Source organism: Hippopotamus amphibius, chromosome 2 (assembly GCF_030028045.1).
Source record: "Hippopotamus amphibius kiboko isolate mHipAmp2 chromosome 2, mHipAmp2.hap2, whole genome shotgun sequence".
NCBI classification, from domain to species: Eukaryota; Metazoa; Chordata; class Mammalia; order Artiodactyla; family Hippopotamidae; genus Hippopotamus; species Hippopotamus amphibius.
Window position 1 is genome coordinate 202753904 of NC_080187.1, and position 20523 is coordinate 202774426.

Sequence of the window (20523 nt, forward strand, 5' to 3'; positions counted from 1 at the left end):
CTCCTCTCACATTATGTCAACCACAGGTTGAGGGCTTTCTCCAAGCCCTCACAGGGCGGGTGGGACACTCAGAAGCAGAGTCCTCCCCTATATCCAGCTGACTCTGCAACACAAACACCACCACAGACACCAGGACTACAAAAAAGGACCACCAAGACACTAATCCATACCTTCCTCGGTGTCTGGCTCTGTCCCTCCAGGGAGACTCTGCGTGCCACTGCAGGGAGAGCTCACAGACCTGAAGGCAGTGGGCGCAGACGGCTCAGGGATCCATTCTAATTCCCACAGCATTCATACTGTCCTGGCAATTCACCGCGCCCCCCCCCCCGCCCCCGCCCCGCCCCGCAAACAGATCCCAGACACTGTGGCCAGCAAAGAACTGGACAAAGGCAAGACCAAGATCATTTGCATGCTGGGGAGAGGCCATCCCCCATCCCATCCATTTACACAGGCAGAATGTGCCCTGAGACTTGGACTTAAAATGCCCTCTGAAAGCACCACAAGTTTTATGGAACCAAAGGGAAACAATAACAAACTCAATGAATCAGAGGAAAGAAAAGAGGGTTTTTCCCCTCCTATGTTGTTCACACTATGCCAGTTACAAAATAATTCGCCAAGTTGCTTAATTTCCTTAAAACTCTGAACACCCTGAGTTCATAGAAGTGAATTCTATGCTGGAAGGAAGATGCCTCTAAAGATGAACAAGACTGCCTTTGGGAAGGTGGGAAAAGCCACACCTGTTCTCATCCCCCCCTTCCTCACCACTCACCTGTCACCTTCCTGCACTTCTCTGTTGCAAAACTGGCATTCCTCTCACGGTTGGCTATGCACAAAATATCCTTCTGTTCTCCTAGTCACATCAAAGCACCTTCACGCTATGCAGACAGGTCATCGAGGGAATGCAGAAAATTAACAAACCCACCTAGGTTATTTCTATTAAAATTAGCCCCTCAGCCTGTAGGCTCTGTCACTTTCCATAGAACACAAACTCTGACAAGTCTGTTGAAAACTCTTAACCTTTCCAGGTTGTGTCAACAGCTTGCAAACACAACAGGAGGATGGCGCCTCAGAGTTTAGCCTTCTCTTTGGAAAGAGAGGAAGCATCAGGTCCAGTCATAGCAGCTTTTGCCTTTATCTTCATCCTCCATCTCCTTGCTCATCATCCACTGCCACCTACGGAGCATACAACCATATTACTGGATAAAGACTGATGCCTTCCAATTGTCTGTAAGGTCCTGACAAGACAGGTCTCGTCTACCTCTCCATCCATATCTTGTCCCACCCTCCTCTTCCTCGTACTTGGCTCCCACAGAAGGCTGCCTCCTCAATTCTTCAAATAGGTCAAGTTCCATCTGCCCCAGGGCCTTTGCACAGACCAGTCCTCTGCACGGGGCCCTCCTCTCACTGACTTAACCCTTTCTCATCCCTTTGGGTCTCAACTCAAAGGTCACTTCCTCAGACTAGGGAAGGCCTCACATTTACCCTCTCATAGGTCTTATACATTTATTTTAAAGCATGTTCCACTGCTGGTAACTATACACGGTATTTATGAGGTTATTTAAACTCTATCTTCCCCACCAATAAACGTTTCATGAAAGCAGGAACAATGCACAATTTGCTCTCACACACACCTTGGCACATAGTATGTGCTCAGTAAGTGTTTAATTCATTATTTTATTAATAAATTTATTTATTTATTTTTTGGCTGCATTGGGTCTCTGTTGCTGCGTGCAGGCTTCCTCTAGTTGCAGTGAGTGGGGGCTACTCTTCGTTGTGGTGCACTGGCTTCTCATTGCAGTGGCTTCTCTTGTTGTGGAGCACAGGCTCTAGGTACACGGGCTTCAGTAGTTGCAGCACGCAGGCTCAGTAGTTGTGGCGCACCAGCTTAGTTGCTCCATGGCATGTAGGATCTTCCCAGGCCAGGGATGGAACCTGTGTCCCCTGCATTAGCAGATGGATTCTTAACTGCTGTGCCACCAGAGAAGTCCCTAATTCATTATTTTATCATGTCATTTCTCCAGTTACTTTTCTAGTAGCTCCCATGACATTTCATAAAGTCTGAAGTTTTCCTGAACCCTTTGTAATCTCACCAAATTGTAGGAATTCAAGATGATTTCTTATCAGTCCCCTGAAAGTATTTTCCTCTCCTGCCAAGGTCATTACACCTCATCTGAATTGGTCTCTCCCCACCCCCACCCTCCCCCGCTGCCTGTTCAAACCTAGTCAACCCATAAGGATATACTGATGGTTACATAGGAGGCAGTTTAACACAGTGGGAAGAACGTCCCTCTGGACTGGAGTCCTGGATTGAAATTCAGCCTTCACTACCTACTTTTTGTGTGACCGTGGGCATGCCACTTCAATGCCCTGAACTTCTCTCTTATAAAACGGAAAATATCATATCCACATGCCACTGTGAGACATAAATGACATTTTTCAAGCACTCAGCACACTTCCTGGCACACAGTAAATACTAGGTAACTACCAGCTCCCTTATACAATGTGAAGAAAAACTTTCATTCTTCAGGTTAGACCATCATAAACCAAAGTCCATATGCTTAAAAGTTGACGTATTGTAGAAGCAGCATGGGTCAAGTTCATACACAAAAGTGGTTGCCAGGAAAATCAAGGGTTATTTTTTTAAATTAATTTTTATTGGAGTATGGTTGCTTTACAATGTTGTATTAGCCTCCACTGCACAACAAAAGGAATCAGCCACACACATACAGATATCCCCTCCCTTGTGGACGTCCCTCCCATGTAGGTCACCACAGTGCATTAGGTGGAGTTCCCTGTGCTAGATGGTAGGTCCCCATCAGTTGTCTATTTTATACATAGTATCAATAACGTATATGTGTCAATCTCCCAATTCCTCCCACCCCACTCAAGAGTTATTTTCACTAGCTGGCATGAAGATAGGGATATGGGCTCATTTCCACTGGGGTCATGCAGATCCTAGAGGTAGCTGTGCTGTCCGTGGTAGCAAAGTAATTCACCTTTCGAAGATTTCTTTCCCAAAGTGCCCAACAAAATCCTAGTTTCTCTCAAGGCTCGGCACCCTTTGTTTCTGGCCATCTTGTTCACTGAGGTGTGTTCAGGCAGCATCTGCTCCCCGCTCAACTCTAGAGGAGGCAGAAATACTCAACGTGCGCCTTTCCCGCAAGGCACTAACAGTGTAGCCAGACAGACAATTGCCTTGATCACGTGAGACAGTGTGGAAATCAGGTTTAAGTGGGGTGGGATAGGCCACGCCCAAAGGAGAAAAAAAATCAAAAGGATCATTTATTCATTTCATAATGAATACGTCTGTTAAGTTCTATCAAACACCAGTCAATAGTTTATAAAAACAATACATGCCTGCTTTTCAGAAGCTCTCATCACCTGCGACCCCCTCCTCCCCATTCATCCAAATCCTGTTCACCCTGCAAGGCCTTGGTCAAATCACACCTTCCCCGTGAACCCTTTCTTAACCATTCTGGACAAGTTCCACCTTCCCCCATGCCCCATCTTTAAAAATTTTTCTATTTTGAATATCAATTTTACCACTCACTTAATACAGGCAGGGTCTGTGCTATCAAACACGATCATCTTTTATTCCAAAACTCTCATTTCACTATTTTTCAATATATATATATTTCCATCTGGTGATGAGCTCTAGGAGGCCATGGGCCCTTGATTCTTCTGCAGTGGATTTAAAACAAATGCGTTTTTTAATTTGAATTAAAGTAAGTCTTCCTAAGAGCAACTAAAAGCAGAAAGACGGGGTAAGGATGGAAAATAACCATTATGGAAAAGGAGCTATGTGCTGGGTCCTTTCCTCAGATTCATTTAAATCTTAATAATCCCAGAAGAAGGTACTGAGTCTTCCTGGAGGCCTTGCTGCCCTCCTACACACCATCTTCTAAGCACGGTCACTGAACACCCAGCATCTGCCCACCTTGGCTCTGGCTACATTTATTTCTCAAGTGGGTGTGTATTTCACTGTTTCCAAAATCACTGAAGTAATTACTTGCTGTATCCAATGGGCTGGAATCACCTCTGCTCTGCTTGTTCCTAATACACCCACCAACCAAATCTAAACACACAGTAGACTAGCCACAGAGCATGAGCTATTTTTGCATGACTGCCTATTTGAACAAATTCACAAAGGCCTCCAAATGCAAGTAAGACCATAAGAATACAGAGATTTAAAAATAAGTGGCAGTTTTGCCAATAGGTACAGAACTACAGTTTTTTTTTTTCAAGGAAGTCCACTCTGCTCCATTTCCCCAAAAGTTCTTTGTTCTTTTGCTCTAACAAAATAAATTATTCCTCACCTTGGGCAAGCTGGTAGGAACGTGAGAAAATTATATTAAATCAGACATCCTTGAGATCAAAATAGATTGGAACGGGGGTTCTCTTTGTTTAAAATAGTTCTTCAAAGAGAAAGCAAAAGAGCTTAAGGGAAGAGAAAAGTTGTCAAACACCCTCCAGCACTTTGGAAGCACCTAAGATCTACAAACTATTGATATGTTAATTAAATTTACTTTTATCTAAGATAGGTGTTTGCTGGTCATGGTCCCATTACCCTGTGGCACTTTTGGCCTCTTGAATAAAATTTCATTTTTTGAAAGTCATTAGAAGATGCTTCCTTTACTCTACTTCAGAGTGCCTTCCTCTCCCTTACTATACTTTAGTGAGACTTCATCTTAGTTTGCTAATGTTATAAAGTTCATCACCCAAGCCCAGGGAGAACATTTGATCCATTAAGTTCATCCACCATCAGCCTTCTGACCAGATCAGGAACTAACCATCTCAGAGAAGACAAGGAGAAACTCAGATTCTTCATTATTGAGTGATTAATAATTGTGTTGACTAGCTGGCAGAGTGGGCCCTACCTAGAACTGTAAGTGTCTAGAGAAGGAAAATCCTTTTCAGCAAGAACTCACCTCAGTAATCTATTTCAATTTACTGCAAAGTCTTCACTGCTGAAAATTCTTCCTTATACCCAACATGAAATCCCCTGGGACAGTTTAACTCTGATTCTATTCCAGGAAAGATGCCCTTTCCCGGTTTTTGAAACATCTTCCTTGTACTGCTCTTGGTCTTACACCAATCAGGAAAGAAAGTCAGGCAAAGTAAGAAACTTTAAACCATCAAGAGTCGAATCCAAACTTAAAAGTATCTCAGGAGTGTCTTGCGAATCTGCCAGAAGTCAATGTTATTTTGTTATATCAGTTCACATTTTCTTCCCTCTTCAAAAGCTAATGCCATCCAGGATGCTACCACTAGCAGAATTTTTTTCTTTTATATAAATTTATTTATTTACTTATTTGTTTACTTGTTGGCTGCATTGGGTCTTTGTTGCTGCACACAGGCTTTCTCTAGTTGCAGCGAGCAGGGGCTACTCTTTGTTGTGGTGCATGGGCTCCTCATTGCTGTAGCTTCTCTTGTTGCAAAGCACAGGTTCTAAGTACATGGGCTGCAGTAGTTGCAGCATGAGGGCTCAACAGTTGTGGCTCATGGGCTCTAGAGCACAGGCTCAACAGTTGTGGCGCACGGGCTTAGTTGCTCCGTGGCATGTGGGATCTTCCTGGACCAGGGATCGAACCCGTGTCCCCTGCATTGGCAGGCAGGTTCCTAACCACTGTGCCACCTAGGAAGCCCCATTAGCAGAATTTTTACTTTCTTCTGGAACAGAGGTTATCAAACTATGAACTAGAGACTGAATGACTGCTTTTATAATTAAAGCTTTCTTGGAGCACAGCCATGCTCATTGGTTCACAGGTTATCTATGACTGCTGTCTTGCTACAGTGATGGACAGAGTTGTAACAAAGACCCCCATTGCCCACAAATTCTAAAATGTTCACTATGTGGCCACTTACAGAAAAAGCATGTAGACCTTTGTTAGCACCAAAATGTTACTACCAAAACACATAGTATCAAAATGCTAGTCTAAGGCCCAAAGAGAACACTTTGGCTATCTCAAAAACTGAGGCCAACTGTTGTATGATGCATCCAACAGGGATCACGATGAAGACTCTCCAAAGAACCACCATCATCATCTTGTCGTATGATCCAATTCACCATCAGCATCTATAAACCCAGTTTTGCCCTCTTACTTGACATTCTTATCAAAAAACTAGGAATGTACCACTACTGCCTGTAAAAAGCACTAAACAGCAGCACCATATAATAACAAGTAACAGATAAGCAGAGGCACTGCACACATGACATGTCATTAGGTGATCACTATATACACTCCACAAGGGCAGGGTTGGTTTAGTGTTGAATTCTCAGTACATTAGAACAGTGGGTGTTATATTGTAGTTATTCAACAAATATTTGAGGAATAAATGAAAGTCCTCACAAAAAAGCAAAGAGTTTGGGTATTAGACAAAGTAGCCAAGTGGCGCTGTGAAACCAGGTGGTTCCAATCTCTCAATACTTCACTGCCTGTGCTAGCTAATATGTGCTTCAGTCGGCGAGCCTTCCTCTAGCCCATCTTGTTTTCAATTAAATAAAGACCCCTTGGCAATGGGATAACTAAATCTAACCTGATTAAATGGTAAGCATTTACTTTTAGCACTGCATTAGAAACTACAAACCTAAAAACAAACACGAGATATTTTTTGCCTATAGCACACACAGAACAGTACAGCTGTTAAAAGCATTAACTCTGAAAAAGACTGCCCAGTGTTCACATCCTGACCCCATCACTCATTTGCTATGGGACCTTGGGCACTTTATCTAACGGCCCAGGCCTCAGTTTCTCCATCTATAAATGGGAACGATTATCATATCTAACTAACAGAGTTGTTGCACCGTTACAGCGCCTGTCACATAGTAAGTATCGATATATATTTACATTAATGTGAGTGGCTTATTATATTTACTTCATTCTTTGACATTTATTTTCTATGCGAAAATAAGAAACCTGCAATGGAGGCAATTAGTGAGTAATACCTTATCTTTTATAATTTTACAATCCCATGTGTTGGTAGGGCTGATGGTTAGAGAACAGAATACTCTCTAAGTCCTGGAATGCTCTTCCTCTAATACTTCCCTTGGTTAATTTCTATGCATTCTTCATGTCTGAGGTGCAAGGTCATGGCGCAACCACCCCTGACCAACCCACCCTCCAATTGGACCAGTATCCACCATATAATCCCCATCCTCCTTGCAGCCTGTACTCCTTTCTACAGAGGCATCGTTCCTGAAATTACTTGTGCAACAGACTTGTCAACCACATGTGCACAGTTATTTGCTTCTGTGTGCCTTCTCTTCACAGGAAACCTCCATAAATGTTAGGGGACTGAAAGATTGTGCAATGTGGACCCTGAAGGAAAGAGACAGCACTGTGGACTTGAAGAGTCTGTGGGGAGGTGAGACTGGAGGGAGGCAGAGAATAAAATGAAGAAAGCTGAATGGTTTGCAGCTCTTGATTTTTTTTTAAGAAACAACAGCAGCATGTAATTTCTTGAGAAGAATGTACATAGCTCATCCTCAATCTCAGAACTTCCTTTAAGTAATTAATAGAAGAGATTGAGTGGGGTCTCTCTTCTTTCAAGACAGAAGCAGAGATGTTTGGATCCCTGCCAGCTGGTGCACTGGTTCCTTTGCACATCTCTGAAAATTACCAGAGTGCACTCCAAGGAGGAAGAAAACCTCGGGAGGGAGATGTTCTTTCCATTCAATGTTGATTTGGTGACTGAAGGCAATTCTACAAAATAACTTTTTACTCTTTTAATTCAATTACGGTTCTTGAGTTGTGACTACCCATATCATGTTTGTTTTATATATATATACACACACACACACATAATATATAAAATTTCTTCCTTCTGCTCTCTAATTAGCACTCATTAAACTCAGAAATTCTGTCAGTAAAGCACAAGGTAAGTGTTCTACTAGGATTCTCATCTATGTCTTGTTTCTCAGGATATTACCAAGTATGTCCATATTCTGGTGAAAGCATAAACCTTATCTTCATTTAGCTATCAGAGAGGGAAAATTTTAAAAACTAAGGAAAAAGAAGGAGTCTTAATATGCAATGCAAATGAGTGAATTTTATAAAAGGCAAAGGTAAAAAAAAATTATAATCCCTTTGGCATGCCATTAAGCAAACTCTTCCTGACGATGAGTTTTAAATATGTTCTGCACAATCAATTCCTTCAATTCAACTAATATTTGTTGTGCATTCATTTATTCATTCATTCAACTAATTTATCAAGCACCCTCTGTGTACGGTTCTGCCAGATGTGGGAGGTTGAGGTCACTGGATTCAACACGTAGCTGAGTAACGGTGCCAGCGGAGAAAGATGATGTTATCACGTGCCTTTTAGAGCGCATGCGCACCAGGGAGCACACGGGTCCTCAAACTGGTCATTACCCATCGCGAGCAGGAAAAGTACAGAAACCGAGAGTAAGCCTTTATAACCCTTCACATAGATTTGAGGGTGAAATTTTATGTCTGGTAACTAATAGTTAACAGGGACTTGCGTTTGTCTTTTTAATTGTATCTTATAAAAGTATTGATCCACTATAGACGGAGAGCAGAAAGGGACAGAGAACCTCACTCGAGGAAAGGCAAAGAGGCACAGAAACCAGGAGGAAGAGACAACAGGAGAGAGAGAGCAAGAGAGGGAGCCCACTGTCAGCCAGAGAAGGGAAGCAGGGAGCAGTCCGGAGAGGGTTCCTGGAGGTAGTGGTATTTGAGGAAAGCCTGGCGGGACACGGCAGACTCTGGGGGGAGAAATGGCCTTTTGAGGCAAACTGAAAGGTTGAGGCTGGGAAGTTAAGGGTTTGTACAGAGTACAGCAGTATTTAAATCTCTGTAAAGCAAAGAGGTGAATAATGACGATAATAGTGGCAAATATTTATAGAACATGTCCTGTGACCCAGGCTCTGTGCTGAGAGTCTGGTGAGAATCACCTCCTTTGTTCCTTCCAGCGACCTGCAGGGACACTGACTTGTGGACGCGGTTCCCAGACAGATGGCAGAGGCGAGGGTGCACCTTGGGCAGGTAGGAGACAGATGCCACTCAGGGACAGGTGGGCACCACCACCTCGGGAAGAGGCACCGCTGGACGGGGGTGGGGCCTCACTGGGACTCAGTCGGGTTGGTAAATATTCTCTTCAAGTGAAGGACAGAAAGTGGTCCCAGAGGTTCTTTTGGAATGGTGATGTGAGCCCAAGGATGGACAGGTGAACAACAAGTGTGGGGCTTCCCAGGTCCTTCCCAGGACGGTCCCCGCGAATGCTCATCTCTTCTTAGGGACCCAGTGAAACCTCCAGTGAGCTGGTTGCCTCTGGCCCCCGCTCTGAGTAGCCACCTCGTATTGGTAAGATGTTGTGCCAGTGGCTGTTTAAACATAGACCTTCATCTAATCTTAAAAGATATGTGTTCTGCTACCTATCAGTACAGAAATGCTGCACTTGCTTTTAATTAAGTGTGATGTGATTTGTACAGATGATTCAAACTCAAGCCTGGTGGCCTCCCGGAGGCAGGAAGAGAGCCTAGCATAGCAGGCGGGGGCCAGGAGATGGATGGAGGCCCTGATTCCTGGGTCCTGGGTGTGGACCTGCAGCCTGAAGACAGGAGGGAGTTAATGCACACAGATGGAGCATAAAAATCCTATGGGCAGCTCTTTGCTTCCACAAAGAACATTCTTTGGCACAACAGAACAATACTGTGAAAATAACCAAGTTACTCATGTGGCCCTAGGTCACAGTCCTCTTGGGGAAAAATACTGGGCTAAAACAACACTGTCAGCTCTTCCTAAACCAGGTACCTACGATGCCTGCAGACATTCCCAAGTCTACATTTTGCAGCCAGGGCCTTAAAATGTCTAGCTAGGGAATTCTTGAGTCTGCTTTAAAATGTGTATATATATATATATATATATATATATATATATATATATATATATAAAAATACTAAACATGATATTTATAATATATAAATATAATTTATAATATTAAAATATACATTCATGTATATCCATATACACACACACATACACCTCCACCTTTTCTTGAGACCCTGCACATAAGAAAGCATATTCGGTCTGGTCCGCTTTCCAATTTGTGAGGCACTTCAGCAACTTTTAAGATGTCAAGCGCCATAATATCAAAGTCCCTGTTACTGTGGTAAATTGGCCGTCATTGCCAAAGCAAAACTAGAGGCAGAGTTAACCGTCGTAGCCACGAATAGCTGTGCTTGAAGGGCCCAAATCATGATTTTCAATGTTTTTCCGTCTGAAAGAGGGGAACATTACTCACCAGGGCCTGAAACTGTTTCCTGCCCCACGAAGCTAAAATCCTACGCCAGCAATACGGTCTCCACAGAAGCCCTTAAAACAGAAATGTCACTCCACAAAGTTCTTATTGCGGCCAACACAGCTCTAGGTTTAAACTTAACTGCGGAGACTGAAAATCGGCCTCACCGCAGAGGCGACGAGAGACCTTTATTTTTAAAACGCCTGCAGACTGATGTCACTGCTCTGTCTCTTCAATGTCACCACTTCCCTCTCCCCAAAACCCAAGTGAACTCTGGAGAAAGTGACAAAGGCCTGGAATTGCAGCTTCATCCCACGGCTGGCATGAACGTGGGTGAGTCAAAAACTATCCGCACTCTGGCTGTAGAACTTATAGAAGTTTTAATATAACCAGAGTGCGGATAATTTTTGACTCACCCTAGTATTTCCAGGCTCATTTAGTGTTCAGGTAAGTTTCAGATTTAAAAAAAAACACGATGAGGGAAAAGACTAGATAATTTACTCCACTAGCATCTGTCCCATAAGGCAGGGGACAACTCTATTAACATGATTTTCAGCAAAAAAAAAAAAAAAAAAAAAGGCACTGCTGTTAGGCCTGGTTTTCCAATTTCTTCACTACATCCACATTTACTAAAATGGCTGTTGCTGTGACTAAAAAAAAACTGGGCGTTAACACGTACCTCTGTTACCTGAAAGAAATTACCAGTGATTCTTCCAGGAAAAATTCTGTAGAATGCTATACTGGAAAAAGGGTTAAACAAGATGCTGGTCTGTTACCCGCATGGGATGAAGTTGGTTAAATAAATAAGTGGTTTTCTGGGAGGACAGCTATCCCTACACCTTGCTCTTGTCACAGCAATTACCCCAAGCAGGCTTACCCCTTCTGATTTACAGTCCTAGCCAATGTCTGCCCACAGGGACATGGCCACGGACAACCCCCAGGGTCTCTGTACACTGGCTCTTTTCCCAGAGGGTGTGAGGACTCTTTTATGACATCAAAATGTTATGTACACTCCCACATCATTAAAGTTATCATTTTTGGCCCGTTAATTGAAAACTCTCATAAATTATTTAGCGGTGCTTTAAATATTTATAAATCCCAAGACCATCCACATTTATTTCCAAAAGAATAGTATAGAAGATGTTACGTGTGCAGTGAGTGGGTAGGTACTGTTTGGTGGTGGGAGGTATACGGATTCCCACATCCCTAGTGAAGACTCTGAGGTCCGTAGGGATCCAGCGCCCACAGGTTTGGAATCTTGAGTCTAGCTCAAAGAAGACACTGCTCCCTTTCATATCTCCAGAGTGCAGGAAGGAGCTGGCTTTCAAGTCTTTTAATTTTGTCCCTCTTACTGGGAGGTGCTCCACTATGAAGGCTTTGTAATGGATATTCCAATGAAATGCAAATACAAGCCACATTCAAGGGCGCCATTTAAAATAAAAACCCACACAAGATCTCTCAGCAAACCACTGGCTTTAAAGGGAGCCTGGCTGACTTGAAAGACAGGACACTTGATCCTGGACGCGCCATACCACACAGCCTCCTGCCACGGCTCTGCTGGTTCTGACCGTGGAATTTCCAAAACAGACACCCTCCAACAAAGCCAAGAGCACATTTTTGTGGCTACAGAGTGAAGTGAGGTTTCTCTTTATTAGAGAGAGATGGCATTGCTACATGGACTCGTTTTCCTTCATAGGGTACCAGTCTCAGAGAGTCAGCCTCCAGAGAGAAGTGTGACAGGAAGAGAAAAGCCACTTGGTTCAGGGGCCACGTGGTTTGGGAGACAAGCTGGCCCCCAAGAACCTTGGAAAGGAAGAAGCGATTTCACATCACAACTTTTCTGAAGCCAAGAGGAATGTGGACTCCAGAAATGAATGATGCAGTGATTATTCCACAAGGACCACCCATGGGCCAAAAAGCCATGAAGTTATCAATGAAAGGGCCTCCTTGATGGGGGAGTCATGAGCTCAGTTCTGCACTGGCAGAGAGGAAAGCTACTTGGGTGGGGTAGAGAAGGGTGAGCCCCGTGTAGGGAACACAAGTTAAACTGGTTGGGTGGCTCAGTGTCAAAGACAGACCTACCACTAGCGAAACGCCTCTGTCGGCAACCCATGAGAGCCCACTGCTGGACCTTCGACACTTTCTCAAAAACACTGTTGTGACGGAGGAGGAACCCTTATAGCAATAATAGGCAAGGTGAATTGGGAAGGCAAGACGACTAGGGATTAGTCTGTGGTCATCACTCAGGTGTGATGTAAGACGGCTTTGGGATAAAAATGGTGGATATGGAAATATCAACTAATAGGGCACCCCTATGAATGAGAGGTGACCTCCCTGCTGAGCAAGTCATCAGACTTCCTGCCCCACTGTGGATCCAATTTTAGCATTTTAGGTGTAGACACTGCAGGGTAGGGATTGGCCATGTGCACCACTGGCCTAAAGAAAATTCTAGGGTAAACACAGAATAAAAGGAGAGTGGTCGTTAAAGGATCCCTGCTTTGCCTCTTCTCCTGGAGCCCTCCCAGCACCAAGCAGCCATTCCTTTGAGGCGAACTGACTTGACGATGTGGTGAAATAGAGAAATCACCTAGATGGTCACAAATATCACAGCAGTGTGGACTTTCCAGTGGGAGCGGATGTGAAGCTCAAACAAAGTGCTCGCTCTGTGCAGAAGGCTGCGAAGGCCAGTGGGGATGCAGTTTCCCCAGGCTCGGAGAGCTGCACTCGGTGGCGCTGGGTCAGCCCTGTTCCTGGCTCTGCCACTGTCACATCGGATAAAGCTCAAAGACTTATTTTTCTGAGCTTCAAGATTCTGTATTTGTAAACAGAAAAGATATAACTAAATGGCTCCCAGGTCCCTGCGAGCGCTACATATGTGATCAGTGCTTCTAAAATTGCGATGTGTCCAGGTGGGGAAGTTCATTTACCCCCTATCTGGTTTACGCTCACTTAAGGGAGTGATTTCTTCCCTCAGAGGCTCTCATCTCGCCCATTATTCAGACTGAGCTGCCTCCTGGTGTGCTGTCAAAATACATCAGCTTCAAAGACAAACACACACCTTTCAATCCAAGGCCAAGATAGTTTACTGTATAATTTATGATAATGTTAAGTCTGTTTCTCAGAAATGTTAATGGTGCCACTTTTTTTCCTTCATAGATGAGTAATTCTCAGAAAAGCAGCTGGATGTTAAAAGTTACATTTTTTTTTTTTGAACAACATAACTGCCTCAGCCAACAAATCGGATTAAAACAAAATCAAACCCCGCTAGGTTGCAGGCACAAATATTCTGTTAATGGCAGTAAGTAAATCCAAAATAAAACCTTTCAAAGATTCTGTTCTCTTCTCCTGTTTATCTACCACGATTTTGTTAAGTTCACATTCACACACCTTTCTCCACTTCGATGTGTAAATACTAATAGAGAAAGAGTTCTTTATCGTAATCCAGGTTCTTTCTATTCCTGCCCGTTGCGTAATTTGTTGTACATGAGTATAATACAATATGCCTAAGTGCCACCCAAAGTAAATTCTTGCCTGTTAAAAATATTTTGCCATCCAATATTCAGCCTTTTCTCATTTATAGAATTAGCAAACTTTAATTTGAAATAGAAATGCCATCAGTTCATCTTTTATACCCTATAGAATTGTTTTAACTGCAAAGTGTGTTTGAGGAATGTTCTCTCAGACTTTGGGAAGCTGGATTTTGAAATCACCTGAATCTTTCAAAGTCATTTCCTGACAAAAGAGTCAATTTCAGTTTAGCTGCTGTACTGAGGCTTCTGAAATTCAGAATTTTGTATTTTAAAGCATCACATAAACCATCAAAATAAGAATGTAGGTCTTCTAAATTACTGATTCTAAAAAATACAATAAACAAATTGTAACCAAAAAAATTTCAAAATTTCACAATAAAACAGCCACAAAATCATATGGAAGAAATAGGTGAAATGTCCTCAGATTGCTTGGCCTCAGGATACCAAGGTTCTACTTTCTCTTCCACTTGATAACTCTGCAGCGTTATTCATTCATTCTTTCTTTCATTCAGCTAAGATGTACTGAGCTTGACAGCAAGATACTGTACTGGACGTTGGTTATAAAGAGATGATAGAAGATGGTCTCTGCTTTCAAAGGGCCCACAGTCCGGGGGAGAGAGAGACATAGGAACAGATAATCCTGCAGTAGGGTGGGTCTGTTGATAAAGATAAGCAGGGTATGAGGAAGAAAAGTGGCTGATGAGCGGGGAATGTCAGGGTTTCAAGGTTTCTTAAAGAAGGCGGTGCCTCCACTGAGCCCTAATACCGGCCCTGTCTCAGAGTCACAGGCCAGTTGTGAGGCTCTTCTAAGATAAAGCCTGGGAAAGGGCCTTGTGAACTAAAGCGCAAAAGAGCGGAACTGGGATTATTTTCCATGGTGAGAAATAGCAAGTGGCAGCATAATGAATGAGTTCTTTGGCGTCTCTGGCTATTAAGGAAAACATCCAAACATGATTTGGAAGAGGGTTTTAAAAATCCAGTTTCAGCTGATTGTCTCAGTCCTATCTGTATTTAGAAAGGACTTAAAGTGAAAGGACTATGTACCTCCATTTCACAGATGAGGAAATTTCCACACAGGGCCCGGAGAGTTGGGGAAGACTGCAAAGGAACAAAGATCCCAGAGCAGCTCAGGCCCGGGTGGTGGGGATGGTGGGAGATGGCATTTTCCTTGCATCGTACTCCTCTCAAGGATAACACTCCTCCTGCCAAAAATAGAAGTGATTTTCTCTTTCTTTTCTGTTGCTGTTGTTCTAAAAACACATCAGAAAGTAAACAAATAAAATCCACATTTTAAACTCCCCAAATATCTTTGAAACACACTTTTCTCCACTTCTTTCCAAGGCAGACAGAACAGAGCAGGTATTAAGACTCAGTTCATCTTTCACTTGAGATGAAGGTGGCCCTGACAAGCTTGTCTTAAGCAGCCATGACATGGACTTAAAATATAAGAGGAAATAAAAAAAGAAAAAAGCAATCTGGGAGAGTTGGGGTTCTTGGAAGACACTGTAAAGACAGGACATCGGGAAGCTCAAGAGGGAGGGGATATGGGGATATACGTATAAATACAGCTGATTCACTTTGCTGTACAGCAGAAACGAATACAACATTGTAAAGCAACTATACTCCAATAAAGATCTGAAGAAAAAAGACAATGGCACAAACTGGGGGTGAAGTCTGGGATGATTCAGTGAACAGAGGAGGAAGAGGGGCAGCTACTGTGCAGAATGAACTAGAGAGCAGGGACCCAGCAATGGCCTTGTCCAGAGACAAGACAACTCCCAGAGACATCCTCAGAAGTCACATGGGACCAGGGCTTGCCCCACTGCTGCTCCCAGGTTGGCCACAAGAGCCACAATAAAAAATTAGACCTAAATGCGCCTGTTCCCTGAACCCCCTCCATCATAGTTAATTCTCATGGTGAGAAGCAAATGGCCAGGATGATAGGAATATACCAGGGTTGACTCATTTATTCCATGCATGCTCAGTGCACTCACCCTGGGGCCATGAAGAGCCAGAGAAAGCCAGTCTTTGTGCTGGAGAAGCTCCTAGCTCCGAGCTCTACCCACACGCTCTGTAGCACAAAGTGCCAGGGGCAACAAAGGAGGAGGATGTAGATGCTGGGGGCACGCGGATGGGGAGGAAGAAGAGCTCTGTGAAACAGATGATGGTAGGGAAGAGCATGGCACAAGAGTGTGAAAACAGGGCATTTTGAGGGAGGAAAAGCTAGTGTCAGACCCAGTGTGGGTGGCCATCTGCTTGGGATGTGATTCTCAGCCCTGACTGTCCAACAGAATCATCTGGAGAAGAAAGTACAGATGTCAAATGTCCCATATGTTGTTATGGGTGGTAGCACATGGCTGCATTCCTATATAGAAATTCAAACCATACATTACGGGTTTGTGTACTACACTGTCTTAAATCACAGCTCCAGACAATTAAAATCCCCAGGCCCCATTCCATACCAATTAAGTCACAATAGAAAATGCAAAAGCAGGGCTGAAGACTCTTTCCATAGGGGAAGAATTTTTTTTTAAATTCCCTTGTTTAAAGGCCACAAATCTTTTTAACTGGAATCAAAAGCCTTATATTCCACTATCGGCTAGGGAGAAATTAAGAAAAATAAAATGCATGGAGGGTCCTTTTAGTGATTTTTTTAAACAAGCATTAGCTTCAATCCTTTCACACCACCTTGTAAGATAAATAGGCTAGAGTCCCATTTTACAGATGAGGAAACTGAGGCTCAGAGCAGTTACTCTCTTGCCAAAGGGGTACACAGCCATTAAGGAGCAGAACTAGGGGGCTGTGTGTGGTGCAGGGATGTGTATTTTTTCTGAGGGATCCATGCATCCTTTCTGAAGGGAATTTACTAAATACCTCTGGGAGCCTACCACCCTCTCTAACTCAAGCTCTAACAATTTCTTAAAGCAGGCGCTTTTGGCTGCTACAGGAATTATTCCTGCAAACCAGTAAATCTGAAGTCAGCAATGATTAAATTGCTCCTTGAAGCCCATAGCCACTTGCATGTCTTTGTCTTTAGGGTCTCATCTCTGCAATTCATTTCAGCTTCAGTCTGCACCAGAATCTCCAATCTGTCATGCGGAGGGCAAGAAGAAATGCCCTCCTAACAAGGCTCTGGGTATCACTGGGGCTGCCTGCAATCTAGACTTCCAAAGAGTCATATTCTGCATGAGCAGCTAACGAAGCTCACAGGAACAGGAGAAACTGCACAAAAGCAGAAAATGACAATTCAGAACATATACCCATTGAGTGACGGCATTAAGGAAATCCTCGAAGCCCCTAGCAATGTAGCTGCCAAAAGAAAAAAAAAAAAAAAAAAAAGACTTATTAAAAAAAAAAAAAGGCCCAAGTAGAAGTTATAATAAGGATGCACATATATACTGCAGGTTATGAACGTCATTGCAGCATTAAAAGTGATAACAGCATAATGTCACCTAGTGTGTATGAAATCCCGGACAATACAAGGTGGGTTGCTTAAGCATAAAGGCTAACACAGCCTAGAAACACTAGGGAAATAAGAAGCGCGTGTAAGAAGAAAAATATCCACTTGGTATTTCTGGAACAGTTTTCTCAGTGCTTGCAGGAGTGTAAACAGTGTTTTCGGATAGTATCTCAGCAGGTCCCTGCACTCACACAACTTCCTTCTTTCTCAAGCGCGGCTCTGCTGTTTGAGCTGAAAGCTTCTGGCTTCCTTTATTCCATGTTATTCCTCTGCTTCCCATTTGATTTCTACAATTCCTCAATGCATAACAGAGACGGGGGGGGGGGGGGGGGGAGAGGCATTGAAAACTAAGATGCACTTAAAAAAGGACACTTTTAGGAAACCTGCACACCCACCACCTCCTTAGAATCCAGACACAAGAACTATATACACAGCTAGAACGTACTGAAAGGTGTCCATTCCAAACTCCTGACTTTAAAGAAACTAGGCTTAGCACAGTGAGATGATTTGCCTGAGGTTACAAAGCTGGCTTCCTGGCCAGAACTAGATCTAATAAAGCCATAACTTACATTTTATATGTGGCTCTAATGCTTAAGCCCTTTCCCAGATATCTCATAAATACCCTACTGAGGGTATCCCTTTTTTCAGGTGGAAAAACTGAGGCTAAGATAGTGTGACTTTTTTCTAATCTTACACAGCGAGTCAGGGGTGGATCTTAAAGCTAGGTGCCTGAAATCCTCCTCTGGTACCCAGAAAAGGGCTTGTGTTAGGTGTGTGGCTGCCAGGCAGATGTCCCTACCTGCACCAGGCTTCATTAGTCTCGAATCACCCCAAGTGGAGCTAAGCCATCCCTCTCTGTCCACGGCCCGGCTAAGGGAGACTGCCTTACTGGGTACAATATATTCGGGTAGCTCCAGGCATGTGCTGTCCTGAGAAAATTGAGACAAAAGGCTAAGGATGTTTGGGCACAGGCAAGAAGCTGTATGACAAAGGTACATCACTTTCATATTCATGTGCACATTTTTCCTCATAAGAAAATTAGGCTTTAATGTAACCTCAATTTCAACCTTGTTGCGTTATGGCCTAAAGCCCATTAGAGAGCTATTTCCCAGGGCCAGGAACTTATGATTGCACGTCGGGAGGCTGGGGTTTTAGTCTACCCATGATGAGACTTCTTTCCTGGGGCTCCACTCCTTTGTAGTGGTTCTGCTCTATTATGGGGGCGGGGGGACAGGGTGCACCCTAAAAAGGCAGTGAGAATTTTCCTTTATATACCAGAGGCTAAGCTCACTGCCTGTGTGTGTGTGTGTGTGTGTGTGTGTGTGTGTGTGTGTGTGTGTGTGTGTGTGTGTGTGTGTGTGTGTGTGTGTGTGTGCGCGCGCACGCGTGCGCACACAGGGCAGGGGAGCAGAGCTTTCACGGACTCACAGACCAGTGTACGTCAAAACAGAGCCGCGAAGGCACCCCCCCCCCCCAAATAATGAAGGCAGGCGCCATCTTGTCCGTGCCTTCTTCTTCCTCTTCCTTCCCCTGGGCCAAACCAGTGTGTCTAATCCAATTTAGGGTACAGGTGAAGAGCCTCTGCAGAGTTTCCTCTGGCCCAAGATAACCGATTTCCCCTCAAAAATTCCTCAGGTAAAACTATCCACAGATTGGGAATGTTCTAGCCCGCCAGCTCTTAAAACTTGGATCCACATTGAAAGTACCTAGGTGCTCATGCTTCAGCTCCCCTAGTCCCTCCAGAGATTCTGAGTGGTCTGGGGTGCAGCTCAGTTAGGCACTGGGATTTGTAACCGCCTCTTCCCCTCCTCCCAAGGTGACTGTGGTATGCAGGCAAGTTTGAGGAGCACTGCTCTGGCCTACGTGAGACTTCACAGCGTGCCCCTGACCTAAACTGTCTTCCCAGCCCCCATGTCCACCTCTACCTGGGAAGAGGGAAGGCTGTCCACGCCCTCCGTTCCGGAGCCAATCTTCCCAGGCACTTGCCATCTCCAGGTGGGACGCTGGTGAGAAGACAGGAACAACTCACTTCTGACTGCTTCAAAGTCCTTGAAGTTTCTTATTCTACTAAATAGAATGCTTATCAGGCCTCCGACTTCCTTAAACACAAGTGAACAGCCCTTGGAGGCCCATGCAAATTTCCTTACCCCTAAGCAACTAGGACCACACGGGCTCTGCTGACTCCCTTCAAAGCACATTTCCCTCCCTGCTCCCTGAGGCCAGCCTCCGGCCTCTTGGCCAATTATGCAGCTTGGCAACCCCCACCATTAAGGCTGATGCTCCTTTTCCTTAAAGCCATTCCCTTATCAGGGCTCAGAGATAATGCCAATACTAGGAAAATACTATTTTTATATTCTAGTGGGTACAGCTTATAATAATTCATGCTGGTAGGTTTTGTTTCCCATATATGCGGATCCTGACTGCAGTCTACCTCCAGGCAGGAACAAACTGCATGCACGTTGGAGGCAGCGGGGGAGGCTGCTGCCTGCCTCGCATGCCGACTCAGCACCCTCTCTGCCCGCTTTAAGTGTGGAGGGTGGAGGGGCCTCACACATCTGGCTTCTCATAGAGCAGCTCCGCAAGACCAACAGCAGAAGAAAGCCGAACCTGAACATGACTTTCTAGCCAGAGAATCACAAGATAAGAAAAACACTGGAGTTCCTCACATAGGTCACTGCAAGCAACCCCTTTTCTGCATTTATTCAACCATTTTTTAATTTTCCTTCCTCCCCCCCCCACCCCAGCATTACTTTTCCCTAATTACTTTTCAAATCCAGCAATAAACACTCAGTCCTAACGCAGGTGCTGCAGGTAATGAGCCTCAGAACTCCGAAGAGCAAGGAACGCCTTTCTGGGGCTCAGTTTCCCCATCTGATAAGATTACACTTCACTAGGTGACTGCTAATCTTCCATGCCGACCTCAGGAGACTCTAAGACCATAATGCCGTTCAATTCCTTTTATTTGTCATCTTTAGGTCTTCCTTCTAGCATCTAATCCACAGCAGGAGTTAACACTGTTATCTTTCCTCGTACAACCTGTCCCAGTCCACCCCAAAAGGGTGTGTTTGGGTTGGGGGGGGGGAGAGAATAAAAATAATTCAAACTTTTAAACACCTTTATCAACCCTTCCTGTTACTGCAGCAGTGGTGGTATGAAAATTAATTGGCTATAAAATATAAAACTGTTTCTTCCCCACTAAATGTCATATTTTACATCTATTAACATTAGTATTCTTATCAAAAGCCAATTATTCCATTTTTGCAAAAAGCACAT